Source organism: Oncorhynchus mykiss, chromosome 28 (assembly GCF_057628025.1).
Source record: "Oncorhynchus mykiss isolate SJ-2025 chromosome 28, ASM5762802v1, whole genome shotgun sequence".
Taxonomy (NCBI): domain Eukaryota; kingdom Metazoa; phylum Chordata; class Actinopteri; order Salmoniformes; family Salmonidae; genus Oncorhynchus; species Oncorhynchus mykiss.
In genome coordinates, this window is record NC_143049.1 from 5,253,873 (window position 1) to 5,272,668 (window position 18,796).

An 18,796-nucleotide genomic window follows, 5' to 3' on the forward strand; every position below is an offset into this window, starting at 1 on the left:
GGCCCAGTGGTTAAGGTGTTGGAAATCTAGTGAAGGCTCCCGTACAGGTTTGAACCCTGTTCACAGAGCTTTGCCAAACCAGTGTTTTGAACTTATCCTTGGTGAATTGATATGGATAATCTCTTTAATACATGGACTTGTCCAGTGATTCACATGCTCAGAATACTTTTGTCTTTGTGTGAGCTAATTCAGAAAGCTGTGATGGCCGAGTGGTTAAGACGTGATTTGGCGCAATAAGATCAATATGACGTGCCATCAAGTTTACCATTTTACACCAATGATGTCTGTTTCCAAATCCCAATCCCTTTACTTGCATTCCAACAGCTGCAATGGCCGAGTTCTTTAGACGTTGGACCTGAATTTCAATGGGGTCTCCCCACCCATGTTTTAACATTGCTCGAAGCGAATAGCCCACTTGTTCTTTCTCCTCATCACTTTCCTTAGATTTCTACTGCTGCCATGGACAAGTGGTTTAAACATTGCAAATGAACTCCAGTGTTGTCTCCCCGTACAGTTTTTAAAACTGCTCGCAGCGCATTGACAAACCAGTCTTTATTTGTAAAATAGCATTGGTGACTTGATATTGATGAAGTGCTTAATGCGTAGACTTGTCCTTTGATTCAAGTGCTCAGAATAAAGATAACCCTGAAGGAGTTGCAAAGCTCTACAGCAGAGATTGGAGTGTCTGTCCATAGGACCACTTTAAACTTTACAGTCCACAGAGCTGGGCTTTACGGAAGAGTGGCCAGAAAAATGCCATTGCTTAAAGAAAAAATAAGCAAACACGTTTGGTGTTCGCCAAAAGGCATGTGGGAGACTACCCAACCATATGTAAGAAGGTACTCTTGTCAGATGAGACTAAAATGTAGCTTATTGGCCATCAAAGAAAACGCTATGTCTGGCGCAAACCCAACACCTCTCATCACCCCGAGAACACACAATTAACCTGCCGATGAAAAACATCCCCTCAGCATGATGCTGCCAACACCATGCTGTGGGGATGTTTTTCATCGGCAGGTTACTGGAAAACTGGTCAGAATTTAAGGAATGGTGGATGGCGCTAAATACCAGGAAATTCATGAGGGAAACATGTTTCAGTCTTCCAGAGATTTGAGTCTGGGACGGAGGTTCACCTTCCAGCATGTCTGTGGAACTTATTCAGTTAATGTCTCAGTTGTTGGATCTTGTTATGTTCATACAAATATTTACACATGTTAAGTTTGCTGAAAATAAACACAATTGACAGTCAGAGGACGTTTCTTTTTTTGTTGAGTTTCTTTTAAATTTATAGGTATAAGCCATATCTGTTTATGATCCAATAACACATTTAAAATCATCCATCTACCTTGAGGATCTGTTTGGACAATTTGCACATTTGGATCAAAATTACTGTTAATTAATGTCATCCCCCTTTTGAATTTCTTTGCCCATGGGAGAAATATATTTTGCCCTCCCCAGTCCTTTTCCCACAAAACTTCATCTAAAATTGTTGAATGAGTTTCCTGTAAACAATAGATATTATTTTCTTTCTCTTTTAGCCAGGTAAATACTGATTGTCTTTTGTTATTTCTGCTAAGTCATTACAATTATAACTGGCTATACTTATTTAACCAATTACCATAATGAGACACAGGTTTCAATTCTATTTATCACATCCCACATGCATTTTGGCGAACACCAAACATGTTTGCTTATTTTCTTCTTTAAGCAATGGCTTTTTTCTGGCCACTCTTCCGTAAAGCCCAGCTCTGTGGACTGTAAAGTTTAAAGTGTTCCTATGGACAGACACTCCAATCTCTGCTGTAGAGCTTTGCAGCTCCTTCAGGGTTATCTTTGGTCTCTTTGTTGCCTCTCTGATTAATGCCCTCCTTGCCTGGTCCATGAGTTTTGGTAGGCGGCCCTCTCTTGGCAGGTTTGTTGTGTTGCCATATTCTTTCCATTTTTCAAATAATGGATTTAATGGTGCTCCGTGGGATGTTCAAAGTTTATGATATCTTTTATAAACCAACCCTGTACTGATCTGTACTCCACAACTTTGTCCCTGACCTGTTTGGAGGGCTCCTTGGTCTTCATGGTGCCGCTTGCTTGGTGGTGCCCCTTGCTTAGTGGTGTTGCAAACTGTAGGGCCTTTCAGAACAGGTGTATATATACTGAGATCATGTGACAGATCCTGTGACACTTAGATTGCACACAGGTGGGCTTGATTTAACTACTTATGTTACTTCTGAAGGTAATTGGTTGCACCAGATCTTATTTAGGGGCTTCATATCAAAGTGTGTGAATACATATGCACGCACCATTTTTCTGTTAAAAAATATATAATTTTGGAAACAAGTAATTGTTTTAATTTCACTTTCACTTGGACTATTTTGTGTATGTCCATTACATGAAATCCAGCTAAGGGGGATGAATACCTTTTCAACAGAATTGGAATAATGTGTCCCTGAACAAAGGGGGGGGGGGGTCAAAATCAAAAGTAACAGTCAGTATCTGGTGTGGCCACCAGCTGCATTAAGTACTGCAGTGCATCTCCTCCTCATGGACTGCACCAGATTTGCCAGTTCTTGCTGTGAGATGTTACCCCACTCTACCACCAAGGCACCTGCAAGTTCCCACATATTTCTTGGGGGAATAGCCCTAGCCACCACCATCCGATCAACAGGTCCCAGACGTGCTCAATGGGATTGAGATCCGGGCTCTTCGCTGGCCATGGCAGAACATTGACATTCCTGTCTTGCAGGAAATCATGCACTGAACGAGCAGTATGGCTGGTGGCATTGTCATGCTGGAGGGTCATGTCCGGATGAGCCTGCAGGAAGGGTAACACATGAGGGAGGAGGATGTCTTCCCTGTAACGCACAGCGTTGAGATTGCCTGCAATGACAACAAGCTCAGTCCGATGATGCTGTGACACCGCCCCAGACCATGACGGACCCTCCATCTCCAAATCGATTCCGCTCTCGGTGTAATGCTCATTCCTTCGATGATAAACACGAATCCGACTATCACCCCTGGTGAGACAAAACCGCGACTCGTCAGTGAAGAGCACTTTTTGCCAGTCCTGTCTGGTCCATCGACGGTGGGTTTGTGCCCATAGGGGACGTTGTTGCCAGTACTGTCTGGTGAGGACCTGCCTTACAACAGGCCTACAAGCCCTCAGTCCAGTCTCTCTCAGCCTATTGCGGACAGTCTGAGCACTGATGGAGTTGTGCATTCCTGGTGTAACTCGGGCAGTTGTTGCCATCCTGTACCTGTCTCGCAGGTGTGATGTTCGGATGTACCGATCCTGTGCAGGTGTTGTTACACATGGTCTGCCACTGCGAGGACGATCAGCTGTCTGTTCTGTCTCCCTTGTAGCTCAGTACGGACATTGCAATTCCTTGCGGCATGCGTAAGGCACATTCACACCGATGAGCAGGGACCCTGGGCATCTTTCTTTTGGTGTTTTCAGAGTCAGTAGAAAGGTCTCTTAAGTTTCCTAAGTTTTCATAACTGTGACCTTAATCGCCTACCGTCTGTCTGTAAGCTGTTAGTGTCTTAATGACCGTTCCACAGGTGCATGTTCATTAATTGTTCATGGTTCATTGAACAAGCATGGGAAACAGTGTTTAAACCCTTTACAATTAAATCCATGATGGCGTAGCAGTCAGACATATTTGTCTTTGTCTCGTCCCATGTGTATATATTTTTCTTCGCGTTCTTTTGAATATTTTTCCTAAACCTCAACTTCAAAATACTCTCCTGCAACGCGCCTCACCCAATGTGGATCTGTTTATTTTCTCCTAAAGTATTTCTATTTACCTCCGAACTGGAATACCTCAACTGAAGCTAGCTAGCTAACTAGGTATCAGTCAGCTAACCACTGCTAGCGGTCATCAGCTAACCTTCAGCTGGTGGCAAATCTGATGGCCGAATGGTAAAGAACATCTATACACGTATATATGCCTTGCTTCAGTCATGTGTTCTCTTATGGGTCAATGATTTTATTGGCAATATTTAGGAATTATGTTCTCGCCTCAATTACTTAGAAGTTCATGTTGTCCCGCCCTTCCCATGTATGCCCAGGTGCATATTTGATAGCCCATGTACATTCAGGATGTAAGGCTTACTAGTTATGGCAAATGTTAGGAAGACATGGTTGTCATAAAATAAAATACAAAAATCATTAAGAACAGCAAAGCTTTACATTGACCACATCTTTTCACATATGTTTTACTTGGGTCTTTTTCATTTACCCTGTTGATTAGCTCCAGCCAATGGAAGCTCGGTGCAAAGAACAATAATGCAATTCATCCATTGATGGACGGTGACAAAAATAATGACAGTATTTCAATGTTTTATTGGTGGAGTTTATGGATTTGCATGTGGCTGTGCATTACATTATGTCTGAATAGGACAGAGGATCTGAATCAAGCCTATTGGTATTCTTGATCAATTATTGATCCAAAAAGACACTGTTTTGACGTTAAATCTGCTTGCATTGCTTGGTAGTGTATTAGCACGGTGTGAGACAAGATAAATAATACCATTTAAGTCAAATAAAAATAAACTGTATTTTCCTAAATTGAGACATGAATAAAAAATGTTGTCACATCAACATCATTCAGAATGTATCTGTTATCAGTAAGAGAATGATATGTATACAGATTATTTTACAACTTTTTTGTGTTTTTTCTCAATGATTGTTCTTTAGTAAATAGGAAACTCTACCGTGTGTTAGTCTGAGAAACAACTCTATAGTTGTTTTATGTTTGTGAAACCTTGAAATGTACACAATGAGAAGTGATATTGTAACAACAGTTTTGAATGGGTAATTGTATCAAATATAATTCATTTATATCAAAATGTATATCAAATGTATATCATTAGCGCAAATATAAACTGCTTTCATCACTGCCATGTAAAACCATTCTTGTAAGTTGGAGCGACTGTACACGATTGTCTGGGGCTGCTGTACAGAGAAGTTATAGAGGGGCAGCAGGGTAGCCTAGTGGTTAGAGCGGTGGACTAGTAACCGGAAGGTTGCAAGATGTTCCATCGTTCGTAGTTGATCCGCAGGGTCAAATAATAACCAGGGTGGCTATAGAGTGGGCAGAAGTTCAACACTCAGGAGTCAATGTCATGTAATTAGTATTTTTCATAGCCTGAGAGAGAGAGAGAGAGAGAAACAGATCGGGGAGACAGACAAACAGAGACATCATTAAAGGTAAATTACATTTTCTTTTCAAATGTTTTTATTTTCTTCTAAATCTTTAGTACAGAAATGCATACATATTACAATTATTAAAAGTTTACTATGCCATATTAAACTGTACCACTACTGTTTGTTTTACTAAACCTTTATAGAAATCATACAAGGTATTACTACACAATACATGTTTATATGTATAATACTTTTTGTAGGAAAAACTGGTCATTATTACTTTTTTAGCGAAAAAGAAGAGTCAGCATTTCCCTCCTTTTCAGGGGCTATTGTAATCAGTTTCCAAGTCCTCGTCTTCACGCTGTAAGGGCCTCTTCCACTCCGGCTCTCCATGGCCTTCCAGGTTTCGTATGTTTTTATTATCGATGATAGATCAACCTTCTTGCCGTTAAGCCCAAGTTTTGTGTTGAGGACAGAAGGGACCATCTTCGTAAATGTTCTCGATGGTGGAAAAACTGTTGCACTTGTTTCATCAAATCAAGTACCTTAATTAAACCAATCTCGCCACTTGAAGCTAAAGACAGGCACAAAATAGTTGACCCCTGTGCAAGCGTTTGAAAATACATACGAACGAACAGATTTGGTTTTCACATAGCCTTCTAGGTGAAAAATCTGTCGATGTGCCCTTGAGCAAGGCACTTAACCCTAATTGCTCTGGATAAGAGAATCTGCTAAATACCTGAAATTTAAAGTGTGAGATCAGTGTCTTCAACAGGTAGCGTGACCCCTTTGTCTGCACTCCATAGGTCATAGCAAGTCGTAGTTATCTACCTTTAATTATTCAATGTAATGATATCAGCAAGTTCTATATCTATACTGTGTATTATTTTGTCATTATCTTACTGATAATGTCTATATCTATACTGTGTATTATTTTGTCATTATTTTACTGATAATGTCTATCTATACTGTGTATTATTTTGTCATTATCTTACTGATAATGGAACTTATATGTTTAAAGTAAGGATTAGAATATTCCACCCTGAAACCATATAATTGTATGAAATTCATTAGAATCATAAAGTTACTAGTAATGAGGTGTGTAGGTTTAGTCAGTAAAAGTATCTCTCTGTACAAAATGTCTCTACAGTATCTTAAACACAGACTGTCTGAGCAAAATTCGGTGCCGACCTTGGCTAGGGGCCACTGAGAGATTTGTGAGAGGGCAGGGAGTACTTCTCATGGCCTCCCTAATCTTGGGGGAGGACAGGGAGTGCTTCACACGGTCTCCATAATCTTTGTCGTCTGGGTAATGATAAAGTATGGTGTTTAGGATACCTACTGTTCGTGTGTATGTATGTGTGTATGATATCTACTGTTTGTGTGGAAGTATGTGCGTATGATACCTACTGTCCGTGTGCTTGTACAGTGGGGCAAAAAAGTATTTAGTCAGCCACCAATTGTGCAAGTTCTCCCACTTAAAAAGATGAGAGAGGCCTGTCATTTTCATAATAGGAACACTTAAACTCTGACAGACAAAATGAGAAAAATCCAGAAAATCACATTGTAGGATTTTTAATGAATTTATTTGCAAATTATGGTGGAAAATAAGTATTTGGTCACCTACAAACAAGCAAGATTTCTGGCTCTCACAGACCTGCAACTTCTTTAAGAGGCTCCTCTGTCCTCCACTCGTTACCTGTATTAATGGCACCTGTTTGAGCTTCTTATCAGTATAAAAAGACACCTTTCCACAACCTCAAACAGTCACACTCCAAACTCCACTATGGCCAAGACCAAAGAGCTGTCAAAGGACACCAGAAACAAAATTGTAGACCTGCTGGGAAGACTGAATCTGCAATAGGTAAGCAGCTTGGTTTGAAGAAATCAACTGTGGGAGCAATTATTAGGAAATGGAAGACATACAAGACCACTGATAATCTCCCATGATCTGGGGCTCCACGCAAGATCTCACCCCGTGGGGTCAAAATGATCACAAGAACGGTGAGCAAAAATCGCAGAACCACACGGGGGGACCTAGTGAATGACCTGCAGAGAGCTGGGACCAGAGTAACAAAGCCTACCATCAGTAACACACTACGCCGCCAGGGACTCAAATCCTGCAGTGCCAGACGTGTCCCCCTGCTTAAGCCAGTACATGTCCAGGCCCGTCTGAAGTTTGCTAGAGAGCATTTGGATGATCCAGAAGAAGATTGGGAGAATGTCATATGGTCAGATGAAACCAAAATATAACTTTTTGGTAAAAACTCAACTCATCGTGTTTGGAGGACAAAGAATGCTGAGTTGCATCCAAAGAACACTATACCTACTGTGAAGCATGGGGGTGGAAACATCATGCTTTGGGGCTGTTTTTCTGCAAAGGGACCAGGTCGACTGATCCGTGTAAAGGAAAGAATGAATGGGGCCATGTATCGTGAGATTTTGAGTGAAAACCTCCTTCCATCAGCAAGGGCATTGAAGATGAAACGTGGCTGGGTCTTTCAGCATGACAATGATCCCAAATACACCGCCCGGGCAATGAAGGAGTGGCTTCGTAAGAAGCATTTCACGGTCCTGGAGTGGCCTAGCCAGTCTCCAGATCTCAACCCCATAGAAAATCTTTGGAGGGAGTTGAAAGTCTGTGTTGCCCAGCAACAGCCCCTAAACATCACTGCTCTATAAGAGATCTGCATGGAGGAATGGGACAAAATACCAGCAACAGTGTGAAAACCTTGTGAAGACTTACAGAAAACGTTTGACCTCTGTCATTGCCAACAAAGGGTATATAACAAAGTATTGAGATAAACTTTTGTTATTGACCAAATACTTATTTTCCACCATAATTTGCTAATAAATTCATAAAAAATCCTACAATGTGATTTTCTGGATTTTGTTTTCATTTTGTCTGTCATAGTTGACGTGTACCTATGATGAAAATTACAGGCCTCTCTCATCTTTTTAAGTGGGAGAACTTGCACAATTGGTGGCTGACTAAATACTTTTATGCCCCACTGTATGTGCTTTATGATATCTGCTGTTTGTGTGGAAGTATGTGCGTATGATACCTACTGTTCGTGTGCTTGTATGTGCGTATGATATCTGCTGTTTGTGTGGAAGTATGTGCGTATGATACCTACTGTTCGTGTGCTTGTATGTGTGTATGATATCTGCTGTTTGTGTGGAAGTATGTGCGTATGATACCTACTGTTCGTGTGCTTGTATGTGCGTATGATATCTGCTGTTTGTGTGGAAGTATGTGTGTAGGATACCTACTGTTTGTGTGGAAGTATGTGCGTATGATATCTGCTGTTTGTGTGGAAGTATGTGATTAGGATACCTACTGTTTGTGTGGAAGTATGTGCGTAGGATACCTACTGTTTGTGTGGAAGTATGTGCGTATGATACTTACTGTTTGTGTGGAAGTATGTGCGTATGATATCTGCTGTTTGTGTGGAAGTATGTGATTAGGATACCTACTGTTTGTGTGGAAGTATGTGCGTATGATACCTACTGTTTGTGTGGAAGTATGTGCGTATGATACCTACTGTTTGTGTGGAAGTATGTGCGTATGATACCTACTGTTCGTGTGCTTGTATGTGCGTATGATATCTGCTGTTTGTGTGGAAGTATGTGTGTAGGATACCTACTGTTTGTGTGGAAGTATGTGCGTATGATATCTGCTGTTTGTGTGGAAGTATGTGCGTATGATACCTACTGTTTGTGTGGAAGTATGTGATTAGGATACCTACTGTTTGTGTGGAAGTATGTGCGTAGGATACCTACTGTTTGTGTGGAAGTATGTGCGTATGATATCTGCTGTTTGTGTGGAAGTATGTGCGTATGATACCTACTGTTTGTGTGGAAGTATGTGCGTAGGATACCTACTGTTTGTGTGGAAGTATGTGCGTATGATACCTACTGTTTGTGTGGAAGTATGTGCGTATGATATCTGCTGTTTGTGCGCCGCTATAAAATGGATGTCTTTGTATTGTGGACTTTAGAACGTTCTCTGAATAAACTGTACTAACCTTTTGCATAAGCCGAGTCTTTGACTAATTATTATTAAATCCATGGTCTGACAAACCTCGGGGATTGGTCAAAGCTATTGATTGATTGTTATTATCATTGGGATTGAACATTCTCCTGATACTTACCAAGGAGGGAGAATGGCAGAGGGGTAACTATGTGGGCCAAAAGGAGGAGGTATCAGAAGAAAACGGTGCAAGGTATTATGTCACCGGAATATGAAATGTATGCGTGTCCTGATTCTCTACCCTTCACCTTGAAGTGTGCACTTGTTCACTCCCCCTCATGTATTTGAAAGTGTTGGATTGAGGCAAGAACAGCTCTAGGAATTTCACACCATTTTCCTTACACCACTCCATCCTTTTAAATCACAAGGTGAAGTGTATGAGTGTACAGTTAGGGAGAGATCGAAGGAGAATCGAAAAGCAACATCTGTCTCAGTATTCAATCTTGCGTGGTTGTAATTTAGAGTGGTGTTGTGCCCTCGGTTGTGATTTTGAAGTTGTAATTGTGAGATGCTGTTGCTCTTAAGTTAAATATGCATCTTGTTTACAAAAGTTTAAAATGTACTGTTAATGTTCACCCATGTTGGCCTTCTTTGGAATGCTTTTAAACTTTCGAGTGAGAATGGTTTCTTCTTAATTTAGTCCATTTTTAGTTATCCTCGTCTTGAATCTGAACCCAATTTATGCTGTCAGAGGACTTGGAAACTGGTTGTCCTCAAAGTTTCTTTATGACTGCCCTCAATGTTCATTTTGAACCATTCATGTACATCAGATAATGTGTGTGAATTGAATCTCCTAAATTCAGTGTCAGCCTGCAGCAGATAAGAGACTATAGCTATATGAGACATATTTATCCCTTGCTTTGATATTAGGCTACAGATTGTAGAATATGTGGCAAGACAGGGGACTTCTCTATTGAGGGATTTTCTATAACCAGAGTGAAAAGTTAGCAGTTTAGGGGGGTAAATTGTTGTAGATACGATACAATATACGTTATTGTCCATTAACACTGAGTATACGAAACACAAGGAACACCTTGCTTATATTGAGTTGCACCCCCCCTCAGTTCGTTGGGGCATGGACTCTACAAGGTGTTGAAAGCATTCCACAGGGGTGCTTCCCACAGTTGTGTGAAGTTGGCTGAATGTCCTTTGGGTGGTGGACCATTTTTGATACACGCAGGAAACTGTTGTTGCAGTTCTTGACACAAACGGGTGCGTCTGGCACCTACTATCATACCCCATTGAAAGGCACTTACATTTTTTGTCTTTCCCATTCAATGGCACACATACACAATCCATGTCTCACGGGCTTAAATATCATTCTGTAACCAACATCCTCCCCTTGATCTAAACTGATTCAAGTGGATTTAACAAGTGACATCAATAAGGGATCATAACTTTCCCCTGGTCAGTCTATGTCATGGAAAGAGCAGGTGTTCTTAATGTTTTGTAAACTCTGTACATGGAAATTGATTTCATGACGTCAGCATACAAATACATAAACACAACACATTATAATACATACAGTATGGAAAACTGGAAAGATGTAAGTCACACATATTCAAAGCCTCTGCGGCCTACTGTCCGGCCAATGTATTTCTATATGGCTGTACTCTTAAAGAAGAACAAAGGAGTAAATGGATCTGAGATACTGTCCGACCAATGTATTTCTATATGGCTGTGCTCTTAAAGAAGAACAAAGGAGTAAATGGATCTGAGATACTGTCTGACCAATGTATTTCTATATGGCTGTGCTCTTAAAGAAGAACAAAGGAGTAAATGGATCTGAGATACTGTCCGACCAATGTATTTCTATATGGCTGTGCTCTTAAAGAAGAACAAAGGAGTAAATGGATCTACCCCACAACCATAAAATTAAATATCCTTAAATTGTCCCAGACAAGGATTCATCTCAAGACCTTTACATTAACAGTATTTAGGCAGTGATGTCAAAGTTGCAGGGCCGTAAATTAGTTGTAGGTTCAATGCACTTACACTCCAGCAAACTTTACAGTTGGCACTATGCATTCAGGCAGGTAGCGTTCCCCTGGCATCCGTCAAACCAGATTAGTCCGTCGGACTAACAGATGGTGAAGCGTGATTCACCACTCCAGAGTCCAATGGCGGTGAGCTTTACACCACTCTAGCCTACACTTGGCATTGCACATGGTGGTCTTAGGCTTGTGAGCGGCTGCTCGGCCATGGAAACCCATTTCATGAAGCTCCCAACGAACAGTTCTTGTGCTGACATTGCTTCCAGAGCCAGTTTGGAACTCGGCAGTGAGTTGCACCCGAGGACAGACGATTTTTACACACTACACGTTTCAGCACTCGGCGGTCCCGTTCTGTGAGCTTGTGTGGCCGAGCACTTCGTGGCTGAGGCTTTGTTTCCACTTCACAATAACAGCACTTAGAGATGACCGGGGCAGCTCTAACAGGGCAGAAATGTGATAAACTGACTTGTTGGAAAGGTGGCATCTGATGACGGTGCCTCGTTGAAAGTCACTGAGCTCTTCACTAAGGCCAATCTACTGGAAATGTATATTTCTATGGAGATTGAGTGTCTGAAATACGCAAAACCACTAATTTGAAGGCGTGTCGACATACTTTGTATATACAGTGTAAATAATACAGTAGATCTAATAAATTCACTGTGTATTCTTCATTATTAATTACTTCAGTGGTTACAAACACTGTCCTCCGGGTACCTTTGGGTAGCATGTATGGAAAGTGAAGCAGCAATGGTGCATTATTTAAGAAACTCTATGGATTAAAGTCATCAAGTCCCCATATTATGGAACATTTTATGAGCAGCCAACCAAGCTAGCTAGCATTAGCTCACTGTTTTGTGAACAAATAAACTTGTGAGCATCGCCTTTCAGCTTTGCTTTCTTTTACTCAGCAAAACTGACAATCTACACTACCTTTCAAAAGTTTTAGAACACCTACTCATTCAAGGGTTTTTCTATATATTTTTACTATTTTCTACATTGCAGAATAACAGTGATGACATCAAAACTATGAAATAACAAATGGAATCATGGAGTAAGCAAAAAAGTGTTAAGCAAAATAAAATACATTTTATATTTCAGATTCTTCAAAGTAGCCACCCTTTGCCTTGATGACAGCTTTGCACACTCTTGGCATTCTCTCAACCAGCTTCACCTGGAATGCTTTTCCAACAGTCTTGAAGGAGTTCCCACATATGCTGAACACTTGTTGGCTGCTTTTCCTTCACTCTCTGGTCCAACTCATCCCAAACCATCTCAATTGGGTTGAGGTCAGGTGATTGGAGAGGCCAGGTCATCTGATGCAGCACTCCATCATGCTCCTTCTTGGTCAAATAGCACTTACACAGCCTGGAGGTGTGTTGGGTCATTGTCCTGTTGAAAATCAAAGGATAATCCCACTAAGCGCAAACCAGATGGGATGGCGTGTCGCTGCAGAATGTTGTGGTAGGCATGCTGGTTAAGTGTGCCTTGAATTTTAAATAAATCAGATGCCCACACCATCACACCTCCTCCTTCATGCTTCACGGATCATCCATTCACCTACTCTGCATCTCACAAAGACACGGCAGTGGGAACCAAACATTTCAAATTGGGACTCGTCAGACCAAAGGACAGATTTCCACCGGTCTAATATTCATTGCTCGTGTTTCTTGGCCCAAGCAAGTCTCTTCTTATTATTGGTGTCCTTTAGTAGTGGTTTCTTAGCAGCAATTTGACCTTGAAGGCCTGATTCACGCAGTCTCCTCTGAACAGTTGATGATGAGATGTGTCTGTTACTTGAACTCTGTGAAGCATTTATTTGGGCTGCAATCTGAGGTGCAGTTAACTCTAATGAACTTATGCTCTGCAGCAGAGGGGTCTTCCTTTCCTGTGTTGGTCCTCATGAGAGCCAGTTTCATCACAGAACCTGAGGGTTTTTGCGACTGTAGTTGAAGAAACTTTAAAAGTTCTTGAGTTTTTCCAGGATTGACTGACCTTCATGTCTTAAAGTAATGATGGACTGTCATTTCTCTTTGCTTATTTGAGCTGTTCTTGCCATAATATCGACTTGGCCTTTTGCCAAATAGGGCTATCTTCTGTATACCACCCCTACCTTGTCACAAACTCAAATGCATTAAAGGAAAGTTCACTTTTAACAAGGCACACCTGTTAATTGAAATGCATTCCAGGTGACTACCTCATGAAGCTGGTTGAGAGAATGCCAAGAGTGTGCAAAGCTGTCATTAAGGCAAAGGGTGGCTACTTTGAAGAATCTCAAATATGAAATATATCTTTTTTTGCTTTACTACATGATTCCATATTTGATGGTTTTGACGTCTTCACTATTATTCTACAATGTAGAAAATAGTAAAAATAAAGAAAAACCCTTGAGTAGGTGTGTCCAAACTTTTGACTGGTACTGGACATTGTAATATTGTTGAATGGTGGTACTATATATTTTGTATTGTTGCTATGGAGCGGTGTAATAATGTTATGATGTCCAGTTTTATGTTTTATGTGTAATGTAAATGCCTTAATATTTTTGGACTCAAGGAAGAGTAATGGGGGATCTCTAATAATTACAAATGCAAATGTCTTGAGGTCTGTTTCGCTCTAGCAAAAATGTAAACAAATTGTTAGGACCAATGAAAAAAAAGAGTTATGAACTTCGGATGTCAACGTGACCTAATATTATTATTATTCTTCTTCGCGAGGCTTCCAGATCCATAAAAAAAGGACATTATACGCCACGTTTAAATACATTGGATGAAAATGTTGTGTGGGTGGATTTGATGGGGGGAAATGTCTGATGATAGGCGATTCATTTACTTAAAATAAAATGTCACTCTCTGAATGGCACACACGCACAATCCATGTCTCAATTGTCTCAAGACTTTAAAATCCTTCTCCTCCCCTTCATGTACAGTGGGTGTAGGAAGTCACCACCACCCCCTGTTCACCTTTAGTTGCCTTACAGCCTGAATTGAAAACACAAAATCTGACCTTTTGCGGCTTTATTTGCTCACAATAGTTTAAAAAAAGTTAAATACCCTATTTGGATAAGTGAACAGGTTAATACATGGTGAACCACCTGTTAATTGAATTACAGCCATTATTCTCTTTGAATATGTCTCTACTAACTTTGCACACCTAGACTGTGCAATATTTGCCCATTCTTCCTTACAGAATTGTTCAAGCTCAGTCAAATTGCATGGTGACCACTCATGGACTTCACTCTCATTCCACAGATTCTCTATGGGATTTAGGTCGGGGCTCTGACTAGTTCACTCAAGGACATTCACCTTCTTGTCCTTCAGCCACCGTACTGTTGCTTTGGCTCATTGTCATGTTGAAACATGAACCATCATCCTGGCAGAGGGCTGCAGGTTCTCCTCACGAATCTGTTGGTATTTTGCACTGTCCATTTTACCTTCTATCCTGCCAAGCGCTCCAGTCCCTGCTGAAGAGAAACGCCTCAACAACAGGATGCTGCCACCGCCGTGCTTTACTGTGAGGCACGGTGTTCTTTGGGTGGAAAGATGTATTGGGTTTTCGCCAGACATATCGTTTTGGGTTCAGTCCAAAAAGTTCAATTTTGTTCTCATCTGACCACAGCATCTCTTGGCCTCGGCTTTTTGGCAAAGCTCAAACAATACTCTTTTATTTTTCTTTCCACACCCCCATAGAGGCCAGATTTGTGGAGCACTTGTGATATAGTGGTCACATGCACACATTGACCAGTCTTTGCCATAAAGGCTTGAAGCTCCTTCAAAGTCACCGTTGGCTTCTTGGTAACCTCTCTGATCAGTCTCCTCCTCGCCCGGCCTGATCTTTGCAGGGTCTTGGGGGTGCCACGCCCATTCCACTTCTTAATAATGTTCTTAACTGTGCTACGAGGGATAGACAAAGCCTTTGAATTCTTTTTATATCCATCCCCTGACTTGTGCCTTTCCACAACTTTATCTCGTAGATCCTTTGACAGTACCTTTCCGCCCATAGTGGATTCTTTGCTTTGAATTGCACTACAGAGCAGTGGAGTCCTCTATGAACTACTGCTTTTATTCTGAACTAATCAAAATCACTACAATTGATCACAGATGGAAGCCAATTAGCCTGATTTGTGATCTGGAAGGTGGTTGATTATACCTCCGCAGGCATACAATTGCAATTCTAAGGGGGTGTTCACTTCTGGGTATTTTACTTTTACTTCATTTTCAGTTTTATTTAGGAAAAAATATTGTGGGTTACTGTGTGTAAATAAAGCCGTAAAAAGTCTGATTTGATGTTTTTTCATTTCAGGCTGTAAGGCAACAAAAGGGGGTGGTGACTCTCTACACCCACTGTACACTGATTTTAGTGGATAACGATGGATATCAATGGATCATACATTTCACCTGGATTTACCTGGTCAGTCTTTTTTATATCAGTTTATATTATGGCAACATACATAATGTCAAAATAAATATTTTATTATTTGAATTTCATTGAATAATAATATTTTATTGGAATTAAAGATCCATTTGCATGATGTTTGTGCCACAAAATCCCAGGCGTCTGGGCTGAGGCAGTAGCCTCTACCACGCTCACCTTCCCCCGATGCAAACCAAATGGCACACTTTTCTCTAGCACCCTACTTTTGACCAGGGCCCATAGGGCTATGTATGGAACACACCCACTGTTTTACAGCATTTCCCCTCTCTCAAGAAGCGGTGAGAATGCAGTGAGAATTCTTCCCAACACTAGACATGAGACCACTGGAAGTGATCTCAATGCTGCCACCAGTGTAGCGGAAGAACGTGAAAGCTGCAACAGGGACTTTAACTGTGGCCCATAAGGTGGCAAAGTGAGCCTTTTTGCCGTTAGTTCATATTAGTTTGAGAATTTAAAGTTAAGATAGCCTAAACACGTCGGTTTGGTGTCTTGAACATTTGAAGAATTAGTGTTGGTGAGTTATTTTATGCAAATGTTGCCAAATGTATTTAGTTAAAGTTTATGAAAGTGTTAAAGAATTTGATAGCCTGAATGTTTTAAAATTGGTCTTGTAGCTTAATTGGCCAAGGAGCAGGACCATTTTGTATTGCTACCTCTGCATTCCTATGGTTCTCATTCAAACCCATGTTAATGTATGCATATTATAAATGGTTATAGTTCAAAATAAATATTTTGACAAACAATCTAAGTAGGGTCAGTCTAAACATCTCAGCGTTGGATTGGAGTTAATAGCTTAAGCATTGAAAGAGGAGATAGGTCTAGAATGTGTGTTTTTTTTAACCCATGTAGTCTACGGCCCTTTTTTTGCCATTGAGACGCATTGGTATCCATAACAATGGGTCTTTTGGGCTGGTCAATGATGTTTCTAAAACAGCTGTATTGCTAGATTAAATATATATTTTGAATAGTGAAATAATTTCAAATGCCCATCGAAAGTCAGTAGTGGTCAGTAGTAGTGGTCAGTAGCAGTGGTCAGTAGCTGTGTGGTTGTGGTCAGTGTGTGTGTGGTCAGTAGTTGTGTGGCTGTGGTTAGTAGTTGTGGTCAGTAGGTTAGGTCAGTAGTTGTAGTCAGTAATTGTGGTTAGTAGTTTTGTCTTTGTGGTCAGTCGTTGTGTGTTTAGGTCAGTAGTTGTGGTAAGAGGTTGTGATCAGTAATTGTGATTAGTAGTTGTGGTTAGTAGTTTTGTGGTTAGTAGTTGTGGTTTAGTATTTGTCTTCAGCAGTTGTGTGGTCAGTAGTAGTGTGGTTGTGGACATTAATTGTGGTCAGTAGTTGTGGCCAGTTGGTCATGGTCAGTAGTTGTGGTGGTCAGTAATTATGGTAATTAGATGTGTGGTTGTGGTCAATAGTTGTGTGGTTGTGGTCACTAGATGGGGTCAGCAGTTGTGTGTTTGTGGTCAGAAGTTAAAATTTACAATGTATGGAAATTGGAAGTGATGTAACAATAGGTCCTTTTAGAATCTTGAGGAAATCCCATGTAAACGGAGGGAGAACAAAAAGAATGGCAAAAATAAAACTAAAAATTTTACAACGGTGTAGGAGGAGAAGCGTTCCAAATAACAACCATAAGAAGAAGGTCGAAGATTTAGAATGGGACGTTTGCTTCACAAGTCCCATTAATAAGGATCGGACACTTTTTTTCAATTTTCGCCTAAAATGACATACCCAAATCCAACTGCCTGTTGAAAGGAAATACTTTGAGGATAGTGGAAATGTCAAATTAATGTAGGAGAATATATCTGGTAAAAGATAATACAAACAGAAAAACATGCGTTTTCAATATATATATATATTTTTTTCTATCTTTGAGATAGTGTCCTGTGTAATTTAGATGTCCACAAGACGGCAGCAGCGTGTGTGCAAAGTTGCAGACTGATCCAGTGAAGAATTATTACATTACACAATATTTTGCATCAAGTCTGCCAGTAGTTTGCCCACATGTGCCAAATTGGTCAATTTAAACATTTTCAAGTACATCATTATAGAGAACAAACAAAAATGCTCTGGTAATAAAGAAATGTACATTTACACACTTCCAGGAATGTCATACATGATGGATCATTAGCTTCCCTACAGGAAAGACACTAACCTTCACACATCTAGAGGACCAGGAGGGGTGGGTGTGGAGCCAGAGACAGCCTTGGTGTCAAGTTCTAGACCCCAGTTCCTACATTTGAATATAACAAAACTACACTTTTAGCTCTGGGACTATCAGGATGACAAATCAGAGCAAGATTGCTGAATGTAAGTATATTGTTAACCTTCAGAGGTGAATGTATCAAACCAGTTGCCGTGATAAAAGTTGTTGTTGTGCACTCTCAAACAATAGCATGATATTTTTTCACTGTAATAGCTACTGTAAATTGGACACTGCAGTTAGATGAACAATAATTTAAGCTTTCTGCCCATATAAAACATGTCTATGTCCCAGACAGTTGGCTTTTGTACACAACATTTTCTAATCACATTATTGCACATTGAGCAACAACTGTACCGGTTTAGGGACACCGATCCCGTAGAGGATCACTACATGGTAACTTTACATGTAAAGTTGTGGGGCTTGCTAAAGCTCTTTAAAATAATTTTTGTGGTAGTGAAATAAGTTTAACAAGTTCAAATAGTGAAATCAATTGAAATGTCCATCTCTAGTCAGTAGATATGGACAGTAGTAGTGGTCAGTAGTTATGTGGTTGTGGTTAGCAGTTGTGGACAGTATTTATGTTGTTGTGGTCAGTAGGTTAAGTCAGTAGTTGTGGTAAATAGTTTTGTCTTTGTTACTGTATTTATTACAGTAACAAATTACTGTAAAACCTGTTAAATCCCTGTGAATTGATGAGGAATTAAAAAATGGTATGTTTGAGAGGGATGAGGCAAGAGGTGGCAAATAGGCCTGGCTGTACAACCGATTGGCAAACATACTGCAAACTGAAAAATCATGTGACTAAACTGAATAAAAATAACTAACTACACAATGAAACAAAGATAAATTACACAAAGAATGATAGTAAAAAGCTTTGGAGCACCTTAAATAAAATGTTGTGCAAAAAGGCAAATTTAACTCCTTCATTCATTGAATCAAATGGCTCATTCATCACAAAACCCATTGATATTGCCAACTACTTTAATGATTTCTTTATT